Raw genomic sequence first — 8,774 nt, forward strand, 5'->3', positions numbered from 1 at the left:
AACTCAAGAATGCCCATGCACACATCACACGCATGACAAAAACGATCAAACGGCGCCGAACGCAACAGTCGGATCAGATTGCAGGTGCTAGACTTCCACGTAACGATTTGTGGCATAATTGTTCCGAAAATCGCACAACTAAATGCTTGCGCAGACATGACCTCCTAATTGCTGTCACCTCCAATTTCTTGATTGCGTCTTCCGTTTTGTAAAGGGCGGCCCTCTAGAATTTTTATCCTTGTATCCGCGGCTTTCATATTTGCTCCAGCAATAACACGCACCAATTATTGCCATTGTGTATTCCTAAAAGAAGCGCAGATAGCAGAAGGAAAGCTCGCAGCCGAGCGGGACAAGTGGAGTGAAACGGACGCGGCCTCCAGCAGAGCTTTGGTACTTGTGGAGTTTTCTTCTGCGGGGTGTCCTTCCAGCTTAGGGGGTCATTGACTCCACAGCATTGACTGCAATCGCCTCACACTCCATTGGCCAGCTTGGCGCCTCCCGCTCACACGGCACAGCAAACCGGCACAGGAAATAAGGGAGCGTGCTGCAGACGGCATCCACGAGTAGGAGGAAGCTAATAAGACACGGGGGGGATGGAATACGTACAGCGGAACCGATGACTGGCTTTGCATCTAAAACAGGGATGGCAAACTCATCGCGGTTCAGGGGGGGGCCCGCCTCCAGCCAGCCTGATTTGATGGCGAGTGGACTGGGCCGGTCAAATCCCAGCGTTAAGTGTGAAAGCCTTTGAGACTCTTGTGATTAAGGGTGATATAAATAAATTGGACTCGATTTAATTAATATGATGTCAATAACAACACGCTGCTACAATGACAAAGATAACAATGAAATAGCAAAGTGACGTTCGCACTCGTATTTAGCACCAATTACAAGTGCTAATTTCCGTAGTCGAGAAATTTGAACCAAATGATTGTCTTTTGTTGTCTGTAAGAAAAAAATGTGCCGAAAATGTTGTTTCGAGCGGATGCCGCACCACGATTCCTCGCCGGTGTCATCACCCCGCTCCAAATTTATACGGTACGCATCCATTTATGCGGACACGAACGGGTGTGATTTCACCAAACCACACAACGAACAACATAAAATGGTTTCATGAAAATAATGCATGACGTCATCTCGAACGGTCCTCCAGTGATTATTATAAATCCCATTATAACATGTGTAAGAAACCTGGAAGAAATAACACCGTGCAATAATGTTAAATGCAAAAAAAATAGCAGCAGGTTATGGAGTAAATAACAGCAGGCACGGCGGAATACTGCACAGTGGAGCAGATTGCGTACTGTGTTTCAGTGTCGTAATGTTGCTTTTTAGTGTGTTCGGTGTCGTGATGGCTGGTGGGAAGAAGAAAAGAGAGGATGATCAAAAGCAGGACGATTGCTGTGATGTTATTTTTTTTTTCTATGCAAAAAATAATAATAAAAAGTGGAAATTCTAGTCTCGGTTCTGAAGTCTCCCCCCCCCGCGCCCGAGTGCCAATAACAACTGGTCAGTCCAACTGTTGGACTGACATCATGAACTTCTTTGACAGGAAAATGAAAAACGAATCACTTGCGGTTTCCAACTCGATGCTGATTTATCGAGAGCTGTTTTTCTGAAGTCGCCTAAACTCTTCCCTCTTATGTTTAGCGCTTTACTGAATGCAATGAATAATAAAAAGTCTACACACTCCATCGTAAGAGACGTAGAAGAGTCCCGTTTTCTTTTTTAAATCATAACCGACTATTCCCCCCTCCCCCTCACAGAATTTCATAGATGGGTGAAATGTCTTCTTTCCTCTTCCCATCCTGCAGTTTGTCTGTCCGCTATCACCTTCTCCGCGTCTTTTACTGTTCCTCATGCCCAGTGTTGTGTCCCGTTGCTTTCCTTTGTGAAAGCTTTGACAGCCTTGGTATTTGGCTCATCCAGTCATGCCTGGTGGCAGTGGGCCCCCCTGCAGCACCAACCCCACTGTGCTGGCCTACCCATCTGCCTGGTGAAATGAAATTAAAGAGAACTTGATGGCACAGTCATCCTCTCCCCACCCAGAGGCTGATTGTATTAGCCAAGCATAAACTCAATTTGGTACTTTTCTGAGGCCATCAGAGAGGAATTGATTAGGATTTAAACTAACAGGCCCTGCTACGGATCCTCAGCCAACACCGGCGGCACTGCTTTCCGACGAGAAATCGGTGGAAATGCATCGTGGCAAAAAGACAACGAAGGCTGTCTTCAACGGTTGCGTATACGTGGCACACGTTACGTTCAGGGGGAGCCGAATTGGAAGAGTGCATTTGCGGATAAAAATGAGGGAAAATGTGACCCAAAAAAAAAAATTAATAAACTTGGACTGCTCCTTGGGAGTAACAGTCACCTTCTCGGTGTTTAATTTCAGTAGCTTTGATGTCATCCGGTTTTTCGTCATAAAGCAGATGACAACTTAAAGGATGGCGGTAAAGGTGTGTAGCATACAAGTGAAAGGTCAATCCACGGCGGTTGGCTAAGTGGGAGCATGTAGATTGCAAGTAGAAGGGGTCCAAGGAAAGACCCTTGGGGTATGTCGTAGCTGACCAGAGCTTAAGTGGATCTGGAACGATGGATGGTGACAGATATGAGTCGAACCAAAAAAAAAAGCTTCACCGGTGATGCCGAGGTGGTCGGACGAGCCCCCGAGGGAGAAGAGACGGGAGTGTCAAAATCAACAGGCGAGGCCAGTGTGTCTTGAGTCAGCAACGATGGGGAGGTTATTTTGAGAGGCTGTCAAGCGTATCGCTCCGTGTCATGACACTTGTGTCAAAACACACAGCAAAAAAAAAATAATAATAATAATGACTTCTCATTCTGGAACATTTACTTCATCTATATCATGTCATCTTTTTAGTCACTCTCTCCATCCAACTATAGAGTATTATTATCATCCTCCACCAGAAAAGTCCTTCCTTTCGATTTTTAGTCATGCCGTGGCTGTCAAACAAGCCCTTCAGCATTTCTGACAAAGATAACTTTGCTATTTCACATTACATTTGTATCTCTGTGTGAAGGGCGTCCACGCAGACGCATGAATACTCGTGGAAAAAAAAATCTTTTGGAATCCTCTTACCTTGTAATCATAGGAGGCCATGTTTTTGAATTGACGAGCAGCCAAAGAATGTCATCGCTTTATTATGCTAATCTATCGTCGTGATTATTTGGGCTTGGCTTCAAAAGAATTGCTTTGGTGTGTGTGTGTGTGTGTGTGTGTGTGTGTGTGTGTACGCAAGGGAAAAGGATTGTTCTCAAGCGAGAATGAAATTCCTTGAATTTACTTCAAAGCTCTCATACTATTTGAACATCACTTCTACATGAGAGCAAGGATTTTTTTTTTTGCTTTTGTTTGGTTTTTTTTTTTTGTCAAGATCAAACTTAATGGATTTTTTTTTTTTTACAGAATAATTTTTGAAAAGAGAGCAGAGAACTCCAAAGATATCCGATCATGTTTAGCATCATTTGAAACATCTGTGGCACTGTCATGTCAATGCTAAAAGGTAAGCCGAGCTGCAATGTTTGCTCAGATGGCTCGTTACCAAACAACGCTGTGCTTCATTCAAGGCTTGAAAATGAGCGCAAAAGTTTCCTTTGTAATTTGTTTTTTATTTTTTCAGTTTCAGCTTGTTCTGTAATGAACCTCAAAGTGGTAAAAATTAATTATCATTTGGTATATTTAAAATGTGGACTTTTGTATATTGATGATGGCATGCCGAAAGGGGAGCCCCATTTGTCGTTCGGTCATTTCGTTATGACTCACTTGGTTGTCCGAATGCAGAGCTGGAAAGAGAAATATCGTCATCATATTTATTGAGACGAGTCTGTGTAATGGCCTCTGGATTCCTCGTGGCCTCGTCGGACTGGAGAAGGACAGCAGGTGTAAAATGCCTTTGCCGCGTGTTTTTAGTTGCATAAAGAGCACGCTAACCATATGAATTCATTCTCATTTTGGATCATTTTTATTTCTTTTTTTGTAGAAATAAGTTGGAAAGTTTGTGTGAAAAGAACTGTTATTGTTGTGACACTCTTGTCAGTTGCTGTACAATGTGGAGAATTCTACCGCTTTGAGGCAGCGTTGACAATACGTGTCAACGTTGAACCGTTCTGGCTTTTTTTTTTTTTTTAACACAGAGTGGTCTCAGTGTTGTCGGTAACAACCAAAAGGTTTTACGGGGCCTAACGAGCTTTCTTTAGCCTCCGTGATTTCATCCCAGAGCCAAAATCTTGGATCAGTATGCCTGCCTGCATTAATGTGAAGACTTGCACCGCAATTGCAAGGCCCCTTATGTTAAGCCCCGTTCTCATGTGCACTGCAATGTTTGATCACTCTCCATCGCCATCTTAACCCTGCACGGAGAGAGGAGTTGTATTCATTTAAAATAGAGTGCGCACTAGATTCCTACCTCCCTCTCTCTCCTGTGTGCCAGAGTCGTTAACTCAAGTGTGTGGCGAGAAATTTAGAAGGGAGAAAGATAGAGATCATGCAATTTCGAGGTCCTGTTCTTATCTTGGCTCAATGTTGCCAATATTATTTGTTATGCCTGACGAGGTAAGTCGTGGGCGCAGCTTTTAACACCGGATGCACAAACACTGGGTTTGCGTTTATATCTCTGTTACACACAGCTGACAAATATATACGTCGGCTGCTGTTGTCTATTAGTGGCACGAAGCAGTTTGGGCTCATTTGAGAGACGCGGGAATCCGAAGCTACACCACCCACTCCCGGCGCTTCTGCAGCTTATGGAAGCGCTGATGAGCATTTGTCTGGCTCTGTGTTTATTGCGGCGGCAGCAAGCTTGATGCCATGTTGATATTTAATGATGAGCTGCCAAACACCGACGAAGCCAACGCAAGTGTTGCACAACTCTGCCAGAAACAATTGGCCATGTTAAATGTCGCTCTAATTAGCCCTTCCTCTTTTGCGCTGGACCGGAGCCGTAAATATTTGCCCATTTCTTTGTACCCTTGATACTTCTCCCGCCTTTTGCACCCATCTTTATGATGTCTGATCAGCGGTGAAAGATCATACTAGCGTACATTTGCGTTAAATCGGTTTTGACAATTTCATGCAGGTAGTGTTTTCGAGAGCCCAATTTGTTGTTCTGACTCGTCTTATGGAAAGCTTCATTGTAAAATTCAAGGTAAAAATCACGTCTACATGAAAGCACCCAAAAAGTGTGCTCCGCTGAACCATGAAAAGTCGATGAGTTTCAACCCGTAGAAACCTGAAATGGCAACGTAAAAGCGTATGGACAAGATGTGGGTAACAGGTACCCGCGGAGCCGGTTGCAAAATGAATGGCTTTGGCCCCTTGGCTGTTGCCATTTTGTCCTCACAGTGTGATGTGGAACATAGCCTGAGAGAGAGAGAGGAAGGAAAGGGTCACGCTTGACCTTTCTGTGTTTATCAGTAAATCAGAACCACTATTCATACCTAATGATGCAGAAACAGTCAAACTTGACATTTAATCTAACAATAAGCCGACTGCACTCCGGCACCCAGGTAGCCCTGACTGCGATATCACAATATCCGCAGAACCGCAGTCGGTTGCATCCAGACAAATGGCGAGGTGCGCTAAACATAATCAGTTAATCATGGACATCGCTGTGTAAGATTAGATGGTACCACTGCAGACTTCTGAGAGGGAGAGCTCATCATAACAAAAATAAAAAAGTGTTGAGGTGTATCTCAATTAATTAGAATATGGTGAAAAAAACACATTTATTTATCACTCAATTTAAAAAAGCGAAACTCATCGTGTACGGATTTCCCTTAAAAGGGTACACCCCGCTATAGTCGAGAACAAAACACAGAAGTGTTTGTGTGCGTGTATGGGAATATTTAGCCAGCTATCGAGCTTTAAATTCAACTGTGAAGCAGTCAAGTAAGCCAAACAAAGGGAGTTTGGCCACTTGCACAGCGGAGAATACACCAAAATACCGTACACCAGTTAGCTTAGTGCTAGCTAGCGGCTTGATTGACGAGCGGGATGGATTTACTCAACTTTATGGAGCCCTTTTAAACAGCTATCGCTGTATACAAAGGGCTGTACATGGAGCAACTATCATATATACGACAATAAAGTAGTAACAAAGATTTAAAATGAGTCCACTCCAGAAAACGAATAGTTGGATGTTTGTTGATGCTGCATTGCCCTTAGCGCGTATGTATAATCCATATGTGTTCAAAAAAGGGAATTTGAAACATCAATGCCTTGAAACCAAGGTACCCTTTAATTCTTGTTTTGTCGATTGATTCTAATAACAACAACAACAACCACTCTCTGAAATAATTGGAATATTCGATCACAACCCATGTAAATGTATTTGTAATTTGCAATTGTTGGCCTTCTGAGAAATATGTTCATTCAAATGAAGTCCGTGCTTGGTTGGAGCTCTTTCTGCATGAATTACTGCATCAATGTGGTGTGGTATGGAGGTGATCTGCCCGTGGCACTCCTGATGTGCTGGGCTTTGATAGCCGCTTTCCGCTGTTCTGCGTTAGTGCGTCTGATCCCACTCATCTTAGTCTTGGCAATACCACATCGAGTCTCCATGTGGTTCAGGTCTGGCGGGTTTGCTGGCCCATCAAGCACAGCAATATCACGGTCATTTAAACAGCATTTGGCACTTTGGGTAGTGTGCGCCGGTGACTGATTACTGATGGTGGAAACTTAAAAGACTTGACTTTCAGGAACTTGGAACGGATTAGGATGAATGGATAGACGGACGACTTCCGGAGCTCAACCTAGCTGACTTGAGTCAAGAAGACCTCACCCTCGACCGGTCCACCAGGCGATCACAGGGTTAGGGTCAACCCTATCCCCTCACCTCACGATTCACATGAACTGACACCCGCACACACAAAAGAAATTAGTCGGAAAATGCAATCTGTTATCATTTGCATTCCTCTCCAGCACCCGTCCCTCTTTGAAAATTAAGATTTGCCAACATGTGCAGGAAGAGTGTCAGAATGCTTGCTGCTGTGTGCGTGTGTGTGTGTGTGAACCCAGACTTGTCTGACAGCACCGTATAATGCCTGATGAATGTCTGTCTTTATTACAAACCATTAATAAGGCGGCTTGCCTCTCACCATCCCATCCTCTTAAAGACAATGTGTGTCAACATGAACAATTACCAGGCTGATAAAATGCATGCGGGCCCGTCTTACTCATTGTCAGGGCCGTGATCGATTACAGGGGACATTTATTTAACCGCACAGGGGCTCACATGAATCATTAACAATCTGCTGGCCTGTGATCAAAACAGACAGACTGCAACGGGATGAGGAATGATCCCTTTTAGTACATTTCGGTCATTCATTTCAATAACAGGGTACCGAGTCTGCCGTCGAGAGGTCGCGGGTTCAGATCACCGCTCGGCTCCTCCTGTGCGCATTTTGCACGTTTCATTTTTGTTTGCATTCAAAGTGACTCAACGGTGGTGGGGCGGCACCCGAGCACCCTCTATTGACCCGCGGATAGGGACAGATTATTAGAATCTGAATCGTCGTTATTAGCCAAGTATGTAAAACATCCAAGGAATTTGTCTCCATGACATCCTGAAACTTGACGACTGAGCCGAGATTCTATTTTATTCTTTTTATTAACACTGGAGCTAACTTGACTCCTCCGATGGCACATGGAGTCCAGTATGAATTCCGTTGCAGAGCTGCATTCATATATTTTGCAGCGTCTGATGTTATTTTGAGTTCCAGAAAGCGTGGAGGCTGCCTCGGCCTTGGAATTGCTTTGTCGGACATCACATTTCTTTGCACATTAGTTCCCCCGCTATGCCACTAAATTACCTCTCACTGTTGTTTTGTGTGTTCTCTCTCTCTCCTTAGAACTTAACATATTCATCAATTTTCTTGTTTCATTTTATTTTCCAAATATGAGACATCCTTTCCTCTTATGCGAATGTACTATTGCAATCACCTTATAGATAAACGGCACTTCGACGCGAGGAGGGAAAACAGCACGGATGGAGAAAACAACAGAGGCAGGGGACTGAGAAGCATAATAATTGTGTGATTTATCCTCACGGAACCACCTCAATCAGAGCATAATTAAACATGAAAAGCTAAATTTATCACGGTGGGCTCAGCCTCCTCATTAATTTAAAGCTGAGACATTAAGAGAGGAGGTCCTTTTTAATCCACCCACAGATTTTCTGGTTTTCTTTTTACCCCCCCCCCCCCCCCCGCCCCCTCCGTGGCCATCCCTCCATCCCCTCCCATTACAGAGCATTAAAATGTATATTACCCACACAGCTCCATCATCATAAACCACAGAGTCCGTAAGGGGGTGGAATGATGAAACTGTGGAAAGAAATCCACCGAGAGAGAGGACCATGGGAGAGAGTGCAGAGTAATTAAGGGTTAGAAAGGTTCTCATTAAGAGAGAGCTGTCATGGCTCAATGTCCTTCCCAAAAGCTCCGCCGCTGCAAACTTGTGAGTTTTTACTCTTGGCAAAATCAAACAAACCTAATCAAGATATAAATCCTCGAGTCAAATTTCAATGATGTGACGTGAACCGTTTTGGAGATTCCCCCGTGAACCCTTCAGGACCGACCGGTGCACGTTTCCACTGTGACGGTTTCAAGCTCGCTCTTGAACAGTTTCCAATGTCCTTTAAAAAGTACGTAGTCAGTAGCTAAAGCACAAATACGACGCAAGTAATATTTTCAGCAGATGGCAGATGACCTAGTTTGAATAATGATTTTCCAAAAAAATTGCATTCACACAGGAG

This window comes from Hippocampus guttulatus, chromosome 21, assembly GCF_054856545.1.
Source record: "Hippocampus guttulatus isolate MCC_2025c chromosome 21, RoL_Hgut_1.0, whole genome shotgun sequence".
Taxonomy (NCBI): Eukaryota; Metazoa; Chordata; class Actinopteri; order Syngnathiformes; family Syngnathidae; genus Hippocampus; species Hippocampus guttulatus.